Genomic DNA, 17,075 nt, shown 5'->3' with positions numbered 1-17,075 from the left:
TTCTGAAGGCCTTTATTAACCCCCCAGAGCATAGGCGCCGATTTATGTTTTCCTCCGTGGGTGCTCATGGGCGCACGCCCTTTAAAAAAAAAAAGAAAGAAAAAAAAAGTCAAAAAATGTTTGCATGTCAGAACAGAACGAGAAGCGCAGCGCCGCGTCTATGACAACTCGAGGTAGCCTATCGCACACCGGACGCGCACTTTGTCAGTTTATGGCCAGCAATATTGTAATGTTATGTTTAAGGACATTATGGAATTAAGATAATGCCTGTACTATGTTATGATTGTACTGTACAATTAAATACAACCGTTGCAAAGTCTGCAGTCTGAACACTTTACCTCAGAGCGTCCAACTGAATGAATTGATAATATCACCTGAAAATCCGATAACATCGGCAATTTTCATTCAAGCAGCTGATTTCTGTAAACTAATGTAAAACTAAATGTATAGCCTATTGCAGCACAGGTTGTAGGCAGTATATACATTAACGACGATTTGAGACAAATACATGTAAATTTAATATAAAACTATGTAAATCGCGCTCTGTGGCACGGCAGGATTTTGAACAAGGTCCTAAAGCCGTAGCTGGGCGCCGCCACTGTGTGTAAGTTACACTCATAGAGAATAATGTCTCCGAATTTTAAAAGACATGGCGCTGCGCTTCTCGTCCGGTGTGCGACCCCTTTTAGGAAATGGACAGCCGCCGACACGAACACACCAATTTACTTGATAATAAAGCCGTAAAGTAGGCTATCTTTCAACTCAGGACCATAGCTCAGGACAGCGCCACTTCTCACAAATACAGACAGGATTGGAGATCAAAAGTTTAACTGCGATCAGAGGCGTTTTCATCCGAGAAACGCTGTGATTGGTGGATAGGATATGGAGCAGGCGACTGACAGCGACATAACCAATCACAGTGTGACAGACGCTTCACATAGCACCAACTGCAATGTTTAATTTTAAATGAATGTAGCCTACTGGTAGTCTGGTACACGTGGGTGCTCGATATTTTCCGTGGGTGCTCGAGCCCAGGAGCACCCACGGTATCGGCGCCTTTGCCCCAGAGCAGTGTGGAACACTTTTATCATGGATAGATGCACTATTATCAAGGATAGATGCACTTTTATCATGGATATATGCACTTATATCATGGATAGATGCACTTTTATCATGAATAGATGCACTTTTAACATGGATAGATGCACTTTTATTAAGGATAGATGCACTTTATATCATGGATAGATGCACTTTTATCATGGATAGATGCACTGTTATGGACTTCAAAACAGAAACAGCCATTCACTTCCATTATAAAGCTTGGAAGAGCCAGGACATTTTTTTAATATAACTCCGATTGTATACGTCTGAAAGAAGAATGTCATATACACCTAGGATGAGTTCAGGCTGAGTAAATGATGGGCTAGTTTTCATTTTTGGGTGAATTATCCCTTAAACACTCAATGGACGTCTCCCGTTCTCAGGGATGTTTCCTGAACTGTAGAATAGTAAACTTTTACTATTTTTACTAAACCGCATTTCTGCTCTAGATTTGTATACAGTCATTGCACTTTATGTATTTCTCGTTTGCTTTGGCCTGTTCCAGTGTGATCGAATTTTGAAACATGTCCAGGTCATATTTCTTGACAGTTTTTCGTGAGATTTGCACCTGGATATATTGTTGTTTCCACATCTTTCTGCTTTTATTTATTCTGCTGTCTTTAGCTTTGAAGTGTTTTATTGTATCTCGAAGGATAAGTTATGACTAGGTTATTTGGCTTCAGATTAATGATTTCCCGGCACTCGAATGTTAAGAAAATGCACTAGTATTTTCACTAGTATTGAGGGTGGTGAGATTGTGTTACAGATATTATGTACATAATTGTGTGAGTTACCTATGGAAACTGTTTCAGACACAGAATAAAAAAATAGGCTAAAAAAGGTTGACTTTTATCTCACAATTCTGACTTTTTTCCTGCAATTGCGAGATTTATACTCTTATTCTATAATATAGTTATAACATCAGAATTGTAATTAAAACTTGCAACTCTGAATTTATTCCACACAATTCTGACTTTACAATTCGCAATTCTGACTTTACAATTCGCAATTCTGACTTTACAATTCGCAATTCTGGCTTTATAATTCGCAATTCTGACTTTACAATTCGCAATTCTGACTTTACAATTCGCAATTCTGACTTTACAATTCGCAATTCTGACTTTACAATTCGCAATTCTGGCTTTACAATTCGCAATTCTGGCTTTACAATTCGCAATTCTGACTTTACAATTCGCAATTCTGACTTTACAATTCGCAATTCTGACTTTACAATTCACAATTCTGACTTTACAATTCGCAATTCTGACTTTACAATTCGCAATTCTGGCTTTATAACTCACAATTCTGACTTAATAACTCGCAATTCTGACTTTACAACTCGCAATTGATTTTATAACTCGCAACTCTGACTTTATTTCTCGCAATTCTGACTTTATTTCTCGCAATTTGCAACTTTATAACTCGCAACTCTGACTTTATTTAATGCAATTCTGACTTTTTTTGTGAGATAAAAAGTCGCAATTATCTTTTAAATTGTTTTATTCCGTGGCAGAAAACAAGCCTCCATAGTTACCCGATTAATGGGGTACAATGAAGATAAGACTTTTTTAAAAAATATAATTTCTTGCTTTTAAACTAATATATTTTATTATTTTGTCCATTTTTTATACTGCAGAGTTTTTACTCTGTACACAGATGTCTTTAATGAGTTTGTGTTTGGAGGAAAGCAGGATGTGTGTGTGACGGAGACTCGCGTTTGTCTTTTGTACAGTGTACAGGCTTCACTACTGGTGGAGTGACACTTTGAGACTGCTTCATTTTTCGGGGCATACTTTAAATTCTAGACGCTCTCTTGTATAGGAGTGAACGACTATATGTATTAAGAGGTTGAATATAAATGACTTTGCTGATCATAAATGGCTTTGCTGATATTTTTTGTGTCACAAAAAATAAAACATTTTCAGGAAATACGCTTGTCTGTAACTGATTGTTTCTGTGATTCTCAACTAGGGCACCTCAACAAACTTCCGGATGAATTCAAATGATTTAAATTAAGTTTTATAAAATCTGCAGTCCGTAGTTTTTCCTCTTTGTCGCCATCTCTGTTCGAAATCTGAAATTGCAGTTATTCGCTGAATTATCAACTTTACGTGGGTTGTGCCTCGGCACGGCACAGCACGGATGAATCCAATGTGCGAATGTGCGGCTGTCAGTCGCCGGTGTGGATCCTGGCATTCGCAATCACAGATTATACTTTTTAGAAGTATGACCAACATAAGAATTTTCACCGGAAAATGTAATCGGAACAATTAACATCCACTTTTTTCCTGACGAAAAAAAGGGGGGGGAAAGCATTACAGTAAATCGCGCTGATTAAATCTAATGATCGCTTATCATATCACGTCAAACCGTGCAAATTATACTTTGTTCTCAAATTGTTAATGTTAACAACATCAGCATTGCGTGGTATTTAATGCCCCTCCGATATTTATCCTTGTTTTCGCACGGGCCGGTTGCGGTCTCTTTTTTCTCTAGCCACTCCGAAGTCTTTTGCATTTTACAGCGGGTGAGTCTCCAGTTGGTGATTCTCGTTTGATCCTTTCTGGATCCGCCATCAAATTGATGTTTAATTATATCAAGTGCTGTGAGAAAAGGCTATAAATCTCCACCTCCAGCATCCTCACACTCGTAGCCTACTAGCCGAGACTCGTCTGTATGTGTACAGATATGACGTAATGATGCAAACCCATGCTCCAATTTCCCGCTGAAATCCACCAGAACCACTGGAGTTAAAAACATTATTACAAGCTTACCGTTTAGAATCGAGCGAAGGCAAGCAGAGAGTTTTGAACACTGGCCGGTTATGTACTTGCTAAAATTTATTTTGGATAATTTTTAACCCAAAAAAGTTATGGACTGCAGCTTTAAATGAATCTAACTTAGACCTGATTTCACAGACAGGGTTTTGATCAAGCCAGGATTAGGCCTAAGAAGCGTGCCTCGGTAAAAAAAATAACATTATTGGTGTGAATCTTGAGACCAAACAGTGGCATTGATATATTTTAAGACATGTCAGGGGAAGGTTGCTTTCAGTTAAAACAGCTCAAACATGCATTTTAGTCTGGGACTAGACTTAAAGGGATAGTTCACCCAAAAATGAAAATTCTGTCAGTATTTACTGACCCTGTTGTTCAACCCCGTAAGACCTTCGTTCATCTTCGGAACACAAATTAAGATATTTTGATTAAATCTGAGAGCTGGATCACTCCTCCATAGGCTTCTAAGGGATTGAAACTTGCCGGCCCTGAAAAGTTATTAAAGACATCGTTAAAATAGTCCAAGTGACTACAGTGGCTCAATCTTAAGTTTATCAAGCGATGAGAATACTTCTTGTGCGCAAAAAAAAACAAAAATAACGACTTTATTTCAACTCTTCATTTCCTTCTCTGTGGGCCTCGAGTGAGTTCACTAGTTTAACAGCGCAGCGCTTCTGTGTTATACGTCACACACATCACACACGTGACCAGCGTCGGCCAATAGTGAGCCTACGTGTGACGTAGCTCTACGCAATCACACTACGCTAACTGACTCGACGCCCACAGAGAAGGAAATGAATAGTTGAAATAAAGTCGTTATTTTTGTTATTTTATAGTTAACTATTGGTTTACTATAATGGTTAATGGATGTGTATGCACCTGCTAGTTGTGAACTCACTAAACAGAACTTATGCATTTATTATGAATGTAGAGAGCAACTGTACTTCTCATAACTAGCATGCATACGTTATCCAGATACTGGTCTTTTGACATTTACATCCATGTAGGTTATCAGTGAAGTTATGTTTGCTAGTAAAGCAAAGTAGCAAAGTAAGTGATAGCTTAGTGACAGCAATGGAACGTCCAATATTAGGTGATGCACAATACTAAGTAAATTTATTTCGTTTGACACCTTAATGGCCAAGATGAGAACACTTACCTCTATACTGGGCTTTCTTTTTATCTTCTTTCTTTCTCCGTTTTCGTCCCTGTGCACCAGAGGGTTTAGACCGCTTCATTTTCGATCAACGCGCCAGCAGCTGAGCATTTATCTAACGTAACGTGACCAAGCGGCAACCTCCCCGTCTCTCTCTTGAAACCAACACGGAAGAATTAAACTGCATCGACTGGCCGCTTGAGGCTGTAGGCAAAAGTGAGTCAAATCTGTGTCTCCCCCATGTTGAATTGCCCAACTTTACAGCAGAAGAAAATATGTTTACAGCCTGGTGTCTAAAGTGGTTTTGGTCGATACAGCGAATTTTGCCCTTCATGACAACTGTGATGAATAACTCATCCGTTTAAATTATATTAAGCCTTATGTAAAATGCTGCATAATCAAGGGCGTGGCCACTTGAGTGACAGGTGGATTGCCGCTGTCTAGCCGTTAGTCTGCTCTCTGTTAGCGTCATGTCACCTCAGCTAATTCCAGCTGCTGAACTTGCCATCTCTGCCGTGTTTATACTTTTTTTCGGGATTATTTCATAAAATTGAATACAAGCCTTATACCTTCGCCCACGCCGTTGGATTCCGTCGTTGTCGAGGATCGAGAGAACAACCAGCGCTGTTCTTCAGTTGTTTTCCTCTGTGAACATGCACTCATGGATGTCTGACAATTTCGTTGCTTTTTGGAGTTCAGATTTAAAAACGTCTAAGATATAGAGGCCACACTCGTTCTGCGGTACCGTTAATCTTAAAGATAACTATAATATGCTTATTTAACTTTTTAGTGTTAAATAAAAAGTACCGTCAGATGAAATCCTGCCTGGTGGTTTCTCTCCGTCCATTAAATGAGCGTGGATTTCTAGTGCATTACTTGAACTTCTTAGGTAATATCTATCAGAATTTAAAATGGACTGAATAAAGCCAGAGACAATTAATAAAGCTCTCTACGAACTTGACGTGCGATGCCGCGCTGACTGACATGTATGTATCACTTTCACACACACGCTCAGAGCAAATATTGTAAGTTACTGCATGATAATGCATTTTTATCTAGGCAGAATAATAATGCATCGCAATACAAAAAGTCTCACGTTTAGTTATGTCTTTTAACTATAATAGTATTTCGAAGGGCAAAAACATGAACTTTAACTATTGGCTTTAGGCATACTTCTTCAAGTCGCTGTCACTTTAGCATGAGGCCAGTTGCACATTAGTTCCTTAGCCTGAGCAAACTCGATCACGTCGAGCTAGGCGGGCGTAGTTTCAGCATCCAGGCTCCTCAACTCTACCCAAAACCCACCTATTTACCCATTTTCGTTTATCCGGGAGTGAAGCGCGGTGACACGCTGCCAAGATGGCGACGGCCGACTCCGCCCACTTTAGACTTTAAAAACGCTCTTCAGAAACCTACGGGTGACGTAATGGACACTATGTGCATATTTTTTTACAGTCTATGAACGTAACGCAACGTTTTTCCCAGCTGATGAACCATAAAAACATTGACAGCTGATCAGAATCCATCCTGCTTTAACGAGTGTGAGCATTTAAAGTGACAGACAACAAAACTGCAGCGAGCGCTTATAATAAACAGAACGATATTGTCCGCTGGTGTGAAAACAAATACAGTTATAAACATTATCGGTATGGTAGTGTGAACTGATCTTTAAGGCCCAATGAAGTGGCTTTAAGCGCTCAGCATTATTCAGTGTGTTGACGTAATTTCCACTGAAACGGTAAGACAGGGCGGGGCATATCGAACAGCTCCTCCCCTTTTTTATAAATAGCCAATAGCGTTTAGTTTATATCACAGCTCGGCCATAGCCTTTGACCAGCAGTTTCCATCCTCATAATCTCACCTCTATCATATGATCCGCTCTGTGTGTCGTGTCTCTGGACCGGAGCTGTGGTGGTTCGAGTGACACTAAAGTGAAACCAGACTTCATTTGCCCCAATGGAAAGCATATTTACGTTCCCTATTAGTGATGGGCGGATCGATACGAAGTATCGATATATCGATTCTGAGGTCGAGAATCGAAAGTATCGATACTCAAATAAAAATATCGATACTTCAGTGTGTTGTTGTTTTTTACCAGTGATTTTGTTTATTTGACAAGAAATCTAATGCGTACAATATGCATTGAATTGGATGAATAACCTATGTTAGTGAATAATTGTGTAGTAGAACCACTTCCCTGCTTATCTTTCTGAACTGAACACACAAATGCTGCAAGTCAGAACCAATCAATCACAGAGAGCGTTCACACACTGCCAACAATGCATTCAAACCACTAATCTATATATCGTCATTATAGATCAGTTTTTCAAACAATGATTAACAGAAGACAAACAAATGCAAAAATGCATTGTGCAAATTTGTGCAATTAAATTGTTTTAAAATTGAATGTTAAAAGTTCATACTGATGTTCTATTCTGTAATTTTAATATAAATCATACACTGTCAGAATAAAAAGGTTACATTTTATTGGTGCAACAGCCTGTCACTGGCAGTCCCTTCTGAAAATGAACATTACAGTGACCATAGTTCAAATAGGCCTATAATATTTTGTAGTTTTCCATGGTTACCACTACAAGTAAACATTTTAACCATGTGTAAATAAAAACTGTACTCTTATAAATTCCGATTAAGGCATATCGAATGTTAAAATGCCTTTCAAATATAATTTTGCAATTTAGCAATTCAATAACTTAAGAAATTTTAAAATTTAAAAAGTTCAGCTAAGAGGTATCGTATTGGATTCGATATCGACGATACTGGCCTTGAAAGTATCGGTATCGTATCGAAAACAAAATAAGTGGTATCGCCCATCACTATTCCCTATCCCCTATATAGTGCACTATCTGCCATTCACCATGTAGAAAATAGTAAATGTGTGAACAAGTGACCGATTTCAGCCGCAGCTTCAGCGTCTATTTATAATGTAGAGGGCGGAGCTTCGGATTATAAAGAGCATTTGATTGGACAGAAAATCTGATGAGAAGCTGAAGTGCAGAGGGATGTCATCAAAATAGTTTATCCTTATTGGTGGAAGTGAGAGACCGTAAGTAAATCTTCTAAATGTGAATTTTGTCATTGTTTTAGAGCACACTGGCTTATAGATAAAAGTAAGGCTAACATATTCACTAAAAGCCAAAAAACTTCATGGGGACTTTAAGTCTGAAAACGTATAAGGTAGTATAAAGACGATACAGACGCTGTTGCCACATCAGTCATGATAAACAGTTGAAACAAATCTAAAGTATCAATGTTCTTCTTAACATTTAAAGCTGCTACAACATATTGCAACATGCTATTCAGGATATGGAAAGGAATACAGGAATTTTATGTAATAAAAGGATGGTTTTTATGAAATAAAGTTAAAGAGGGATCATAGAACCATCGCCATGGACACAAGCCTGTCTGGATCGCCGACGTCATCGCTGATGTAAAATGTGCCTGTTTGCTTTAAGGGCCTCACATATCCCTAAAGGAACTTGTTTGCCAAGTCGGAGTAACTGATCTAGAGACAGCTCTTAGAAGCCACTGTAAACTTTAAGATATGTACCTTGACAACAACAATCTCCAAACAAAGAGAAAAGACGCTAGTAGCCCAATTCATGACATTAAATAGCAGTGGACCTTTGGGTTTAGTGTCATGATGTGACACAGTAAAGGATAGCACTTTTCATGAATGGTTCACATAGTGCTTGAAACTCCTAAAAGGTCTTTTTCCCTCAATAAAACGTTCAGAATTTTTTTTTTATCCACCTCAGGTGCTCAAACTAAATGTTTTATGGGACATTTTATTTTCTATTCATATTATGTTTATTTTATTATGTTTACTACAAGGTGTCACAGTTTTAAAGAATATTCCATTTTAAAATTAAAAAGGGTTTATGCCGAAATGGGACACATAAAACTTAGGACCAGTGTTATTAACTCAAACTATCATGAAAATTGTTTTTGTTAATTGAAATAAATGCTGCGTCCGAAATCGAATACTTCCCTACTATAAAGGCCTAGTATGCAAAAAACAAACAAAAACAAAAAACATTCGCCTACGCCTGTGTATATGATGGACACTTTACTATCCCACAAGGCCACGGGAGAGGATTTATTTATTATTTTTATTTTTTATTGCTTTAAACAACAAAACAATACAACAAACATTTTAGAGCCAAGGTAGCAAAGAAAACACACAAATATATAAAACATTTAATAAAAAATAATAAAAATCCCACAAATACAAGACCTTTGTATCAATCAAAGATTTTGAAGACAGTACATAAATGAACAGTCTTAACAGCTTTTCCATTAGTACCGGATTGAATAGCAGAAAAGTAATTTTCTAATTCTTTAAGGAATACTCGGGAGAGGATTTATGAATGGCAGTGAAGCTAACTGACGCTGGTAGGTCACATGATAATGACAACATGGCGAATTTCATTCATTACCACCCATATTTATACTATATAGAACTTTTTTAACAGTCGCAAATTTAAATGTATACCTACTCAGACAGTTACGATTTCTGACGCAGGGAAAGCTGTATGAACATATTATCTAGATTCTAGGCTACATGAAAGACTTAATGTGCCACTATTATGCTATTTCAACATTTCCTAATTTTGTGTTGGAGTCTCCTACAACAGGTTTACATGCATCAAAGGTCAAAAAGCACTTTAGTTTTCTCATAATATACATTACACATCACTACATTGTTCAGTGTTCATTCTCAAACGACTCCATGGATGAATCAATCTCTCTAAATCCCTTCTTTCTGTGAGCTGCTCTGCTCTGATTGGCCAGATGGCCCAGTCTGTTGTGATCGGTCGAGCGCTTACAGTTCGTTTCGAAGGCTAACGCTAATTAGTATAACTATTCGTTCGGTTCACATGACGTCACTGTAGCTTTGCGCTGCCATCTTGACGACCGGCGGTCTCAGTAATCCCTGCAATATGTTGTGCAGTTGGCTGCAACAACAGCCGAGAGAGGAACCCCGAACTGGTATTTTATTCTATACCAAAAGAAAAGGATAGAAGAAATGTCTCATATTGTATGAATGTCTAATATTGTATCATGTCTCATCTTTCTGTGCGCACACACCCGAGCCGAAGCGTGCAGCCATAGACTCCTATACAGCGCGCGAGTAATGAATTGAGCTCTGTTTCGTGTCTGAATGGACAAATACACACAACATTATGTTTAAATGTCCGTTTTGGTGAGTATTCACGTAAAATATGTCGGTTATGTCTTAAACAGAGTTGTCATCCAGTCCCTTTGGTATAGAGAGAGAGAGAGAGAGAGAGAGAGAGAGAGAGAGAGAGACGAGGTAAACAAAGCATGCAAATGGAAATTATCGCGGCCGGAAAAATTATCGAGCTCATTTTTTTATCGTGCGATTAATTGATTTATTGACTATCACGACAGGCCTAATCCAGATTAATGACAGCTAGACGTGAGCCGTGGCTAACAGCTAGCAAGCTACTGTCATGATCGGTAAAGGAGAACAGGAAGCAAATGCAGTACTCAACAATTTAATAAGGAACAGTAAACAGGCTCAGGATAGACACGGGTGTGGACAGGTAACGCAGGGACTTCAATGGTCAGAGTGCGGTGAATCCTCGTGCAGTGAAATGCCAAGACGAGACGAAACGATCCAACACCAAGACGACAATCCACAGGAACACGATGACGGGAAAACCAGGAACAAGACTCAACCCCGACACCCAGGACATCAAACAACGATCTGACAAAGGGAATGAGATGAGTATTTAAGAAGTGAGGGAGATTAACAGCAGCTGGTGATGAATGATGATGATCAGCTGGAGCGGATCAAGGAATGACAACACAATCACGCTCACTACACACGTGCTTTCATACCACAACATAAACACGAGACGAGAAGGGAACATTGGATCAGTATACCGTGACAGTACCCCTCTCCTAAGAACACCTTCTGGCGTTCTCAGACCTCCTTACCTGTCGATTGTAATCATCGATCAAGGAGTGATCCAGAATGTCTCTGGCAGGCACCCAACTTCTCTCCTCCGGACCGTAACCTTCCCAGTCCACCAAGTACTGGAATCCGCGCCCCCTCCGCCTAGAATCCAGAATCCGATTTACCGAATAGGTGGTCTCCCCATCTACGAGACGCTGCGGGGGAGGAACCGGGACAGGCGGATTAATGTGAGCATGAAACACGGGCTTAATCTTGGAAACGTGAAATACGGGGTGAATTCTCCTGAACGCAGGAGGTAAACTAATGCAGACTGCCACCGGACTAATGATCTTGGTGACAGTGAACGGGCCAATACATTTAGGAGCCAGCTTATTAGATACGGAGCGGAGAGGAATATTCTTGGTAGAAAGCCACACTTTTTGACCGACGACGTATACGGGAGGCTTCGACCGGTGGCAATCGGCCTTAGCCTTGGTGCGCTTAGCCTTTCACTTGGAGTAAAGTCTCACGGGCTTTAGTCCAAGTGCGGTGACACCTCTGGCTAAGGCTGATCGCCACCGGTCGAAGCCTCCCGTATACGTCGTCGGTCAAAAAGTGATCGATGATTACAATCGACAGGTAAGGAGGTCTGAGAACGCCAGGAGGCGTTCTTAGGAGAGGGGTACTGTCACGGTATACTGATCCAATGAAATTACCTTCAGCCCCAGAGTCCAGAAGTGCCTGACAATCGTGCTGGTGAGTTGACCATCTTAGTCTTACCGGGAGGAGTGTAGATGTGGATGAGGTCTTCTCGGCGGAGATCCCACCCGATAGTAGCCTCATACTTACTATCGGGCTTGGTCTTTTACCGGGCAGCTATACGCGAAATGTCCCGAACCTCCACAATATAGGCAAAGGCCCTGGGACCTCCGCCTCTCCCTCTCCTCCCGGGAAAGCCGAGCTCGACACACCTGCATGGGTTCGTGATCGAAGACGGGGCTGACCACGTCCCTGCCGCTGGACCGTTGTCCCTCAATCCCTCCAGGAGGACGGTTGGATGCCACTCTGCCTCCGACTCGGGAAAGTCGCGCATCCACCCGTAGTGCCAGCTCGATGAGACCGTTTAACGATCCAACACCAAGACGACAATCCACAGGATTGGATCAGTATACCGTGACAGCTACCAGCTGAGCCACTTAGCTAGCTAACAACTCGCTACCTAGTCAGAGCAAACTACCACCAAAATCATACATTTGATTTTTTTTTATAATACCAACATTTCCCATGATTAAATATAAATCCTTGGTGGTCGGGTGCTGCACTTTAATGTTTGTAACCCATCCAGCCACAGCATATTGATACGCGTCTGTACTCTTTGAAAGCCTTCAAGGATCCCCACTGTATGGGGAGGGGTTATGCACCAGGTAAATATATATATATCATGGAAGGCAAATTGGGGTAGCCTAAGTCTGGGGCAGATGATAAAGGACAAAAGAAAACTGGGGGTAACAAATAAGGATCGGAGCCTAAAATTAAAATTTTATCCATCTATCTCTGTCTTCGTCTCTCCTTCAAATGGGCAGTTTGGGCGGCGCCGGGCGAGATCGGTCTTCAAAATGGCGGCGTTCTATTTCTAGTGACGTAGGTGGCATCTATGAATACTACATGGGCCGGTTGGACCAGCTGTGCATAAATTACAACATAGCCTAGTTTTGACGTAAATGGGCACTATAGATACAACTTACGCAGTACTAAATATTTTTGCGTTGCACCATTAAACTTAGTTGAATCGTAACTCTATGTATAAAGTAAATATTTACGGCAGCCTCCGATCAGGTGTAACGGTTGGAATAAAATATCAGACAGAGTGAACTGCATCAATAAGCTCTTCTTTTACCTGACAGACTTCAATTCTTTAGACATTATTGATAATGCTGAAATTTGCACTTGCTTACATTTTAAGAGAACATTATGTGAATAATTACTTTGTTAGCGGCTCATCAATACGAACCCTTCCTACAGTGTGTGCATCTGTCCCATTGGTCCCTGTTCTGTATGTCAAATAAAATCAGTCATAATCAATAAATGTTATTTCTTTTCTTTTTTTGTATCATTACTTATTTATCCTTATTAATTTCATAACAATTCTTAACAGTTTCTGAATGTTATTTCATATAAAAACACTATGTTATTCATGATTAAGGGTCCTATTTAATGGAAACGTATTTTTACGGTTAGTTAAAAGTTAGAATGAAGGATCAACTGAAATTCCAAGCATTTAAACAATTTCTCCTCACGTATTTGACGGCTTCTATTGGATCATTGAGGGTAAACGTCATATTATGTGACTACGCATTACTTTACGGAGAGTTCATGACCTACTAGCTACGTTCTGCCTTACGAACAAATGGTGCACCGGAATAAAGTACAGACAGAAGGGGAGAACTTCCACTCTCAGTAAACTTCCGGCTTCTGAACTGGTTGCAGTTCCACTCTGGCTCCATATGAGGGCGCTCACAGGACGAGTGCAGAATGAATGGAGGTCTATGGAGCTATATTCCCTCAAAATCCACTTTTCTCAGGATATCATTTTTTGTCTGGTAATTTGAATGTTGTATTCGAAAGAAGATGCAAAGAAATTACTCATTGCTGGGTGTTAGTCACTCATTTGCTTTAACAAGTCTTTTAAAATGTCAATGACGTCATACACATCGTTCCACAGAGATACTGCTTTATGGCAATCCTTCAGTCACTTTGGGGCTTTCGCGCTCTGCACTTTCTTTTCTCTCGAGGCATCGACAACACAGCTGACACAGGTAAATATACGCGCTAGAAGAGTTTTTGTTTTGTTGTTTTAAAAGACCACGCCGAAAATACATGTTGTTTTTTAAGGTGGCAATACTATACCATATGTATCCTGTATTTCCTAACACAAAAATAACAAGAATAACACAACAAGTACTCAAGTACTTTACGGAGAGTTCATGACCTACTAGCTACGTTCTGCCTTACGAACAAATGGTGCACCGGAATAAAGTACAGACAGAAGGGGAGAACTTCCACTCTCAGTAAACTTCCGGCTTCTGAACTGGTTGCAGTTCCACTCTGGCTCCATATGAGGGCGCTCACAGGACGAGTACAGAATGAATGGAGGTCTATGGAGCTATACCCCTCAAAATCCACTTTTCTCAGGATATCATTTTTTGTCTAGTAATTTGAATGTTGTATTCGAAAGAAGATGCAAAGAAATTACTCATTGCTGGGTGTTAGTCACTCATTTGCTTTAACAAGTCTTTTAAAATGTCAATGACGTCATACACATCGTTCCACAGAGATACTGCTTTATGGCAATCCTACAGTCACTTTGGTGCTTTCGCGCTCTGCACTTTCTTTTCTCTCGAGGCATCGACAACACAGCTGACACAGGTAAATATACGCGCTAGATGAGTTTTTGTTTTGTTGTTTTAAAAGACCACGCCGAAAATACATGTTGTTTTTTAAGGTGGCAATACTATACCATATGTATCCTGTATTTCCTAACACAAAAATAACAAGAATAACACAACAAGTACTCAAATTTAATTTTCTGGTCCCGCTTTGGTTGCCACGATTGCCATCAAGCGGTATCTCTGGTCGTAATCCGTCCTTCACTGACCAATCAGCGTTCATTAGCAGAATGCTAGCGTGTTATGAGGAATAACAACTCAACCTGTAAGAAATCGAAAGGACATAAGTACTCGTTCATTCAACTTTCGACCTATAACCCATGTTGAACTTGCAAACCCTACAATCAAATCTGAGATTTCTCAATGGCAATCGGGTGAAAGAGACAAATTTAGCCGTCTGGCTCGATAGACTCCCATTCATTTTGCACTCGGACGATCGCCCCCCAGTGGAACTCTGGTGGAACTACAATTTAATCATTACTTCGTTGTGGTTCTAAGGAGGGAAGCAATTAAGCTGGTCCAAATAAACTGACCCATATTTCATGAGCAAGCGTTTGTCTTTTCTAGTGATGTAGGCCTAGAACCGTTACGCAATAGGAAACACAAATGACTCGTATTGGTGCTGGTTCAGATTCAATTCTTTCTTTTGGGAGACAAACTTTATTTATCGTGCAATTTTACAAATTTGCACAACGTTTACATTCACTAACAGTTATATTCTAAAATTCTAAAAACCATAATATGGGCACATTAAACTTACAAAATTAGAAATCCTGCATGCCTTGACAACTAACTGAGGTAAAATAAGTTCATGTTGAAGTACTACAATCACTTAAAAAAAATCAATCAGGTCAAGCTGGCACAAGGAGTGAAAGAGGAAGATCGACGAACAGCGAAATGTGAGTTTCAGCACAGATCTGACAGAGGAACTGGAAGTATGTCGGAAACCAGAACAGAAGGCCACAGGGTTAAAGGCTAGCGCACACACATTTAACTTTCACCACAATAAATAACATGAATCTCAGGTTAGTTAGCAACAATGACTATTAGCCTCTATAATCTCACATTAGGGATAACTTAAGACTTGGTGGAACAGTAAAAATACTTAAAAAACTAAAATTAAAAAGATTTTTTTTTAAATGGTTAAATAATGTTAACATTAAAAATCAACTAGCAAATGACGTCTACATCTACAGTCTGCGCTTTAATTCGTGTGCCTGTAAAACCACTTTCGCATTATATCCGTCCTAAATGGTATTCAAAAATGAGAATCATTGTGTCCCAAATCGTAGTATGTTGAGTAGCCTACTTCAAAGGTGCCCGGATGGTCTACTTTTCCGATTAAAATCCGAAGTGCAGATCCGTGTGCACTTTTAATAATAATATTGCCCACAACTGGGACTAGGATTCTATTAGAACTACAAACACGAATAAAAAGTGTTTGGGGGGGGGGAGGACTACAAACATGGCGGATGTGCGAGTCCCGACCCATCTCGACGGTGAAGTGCAGAGGTAAAGGGGTTTGAGTAATAACCTGACATTTATTCAATGTTATCCGCATCATATTTAATCTGCAACAGCATTGTGAGTTTTTTTTAAAGATCATTAACTTTTAAATGCATTATTAATTTGCAATTGTTTAAACGGCGAGAGGGTGAATGTAACTAAAACGACAGAGCTGTCCGTTAAAGATGACGAAGTAGGGTGTCCCAAAGCTTGCCTAGTATACTCTTCTGCTACACACTCAAAAGTATGTACTTTTTCTTCACAAAAACAGTACTTTTAGTGCATAATATAAGCATAAGACGCAGCACAGGTATTCAAACTTAGACAACACTGACCTCTAGTGGTACACACAAGAACACACCCGTTCAAAAGTATTTATAAACAGTGTATAAATGTGACCCTCTCTTATGAATTCAGAGTAGAGGTTATGTGGCTGTTATTAATCCAATATAATCGATTTTAGAACTGTGGTTCTCAACCAGGGTGAATATAAATGATCTTAATAATAACATATTAAAACAATCTTTAATGTGATGAAACAATTGGTTTGGACTGACCGGGAACCAGTGTTTTAGAATATTATGCTAAGGGACACGTGATGACGTAAAAGAGCCCTGACGTAAAATAATCACTAAATAAGTAATAAGATATTTATAATAATAGTATTTTGAACCGGTTCTTTAAAACGAACCGTTCAAAAGAACCGCTTCAAATAAAGGATACGCACACCCAACCTTTTAACCGAAGGTGGTCTGCATTCTCAGAACAAGGTTTTCAACTTGAGCTGTATTTAAATTAGTTAATTTTATCTATAAAACAGTTCTGCAAATAAATAAATAAATATGTCATCATCCAGCTCGTTCAGTTCTCAAACAACAACAACAGCATCAGTATACAGTCAGATAATATTGTTGAACAATAAGTGTTTTCTTAATTACGGTGAACTTTTATTAGGGTTACTTGATAGATATTTTTCATTTGAGAATAATACTATCAGTTTTAAGCGATAATTCTTTTTAAATAATTTTGTAACGAGTTTGAATCATAGGTTTGAATAGGCACGTGACAGACAAATAGCTACAGTAGGCTATGCCACGCCCCTAAATGATCAAACCTATCAAGGTGAAGTGCTGCTCTGTTACGTC

This window comes from Siphateles boraxobius, unplaced genomic scaffold, assembly GCF_051911475.1.
Source record: "Siphateles boraxobius isolate OS27281-9 unplaced genomic scaffold, OSU_SipBor_1 195, whole genome shotgun sequence".
NCBI classification, from domain to species: Eukaryota; Metazoa; Chordata; class Actinopteri; order Cypriniformes; family Leuciscidae; genus Siphateles; species Siphateles boraxobius.
This window is presented reverse-complemented; position numbering follows the sequence as displayed.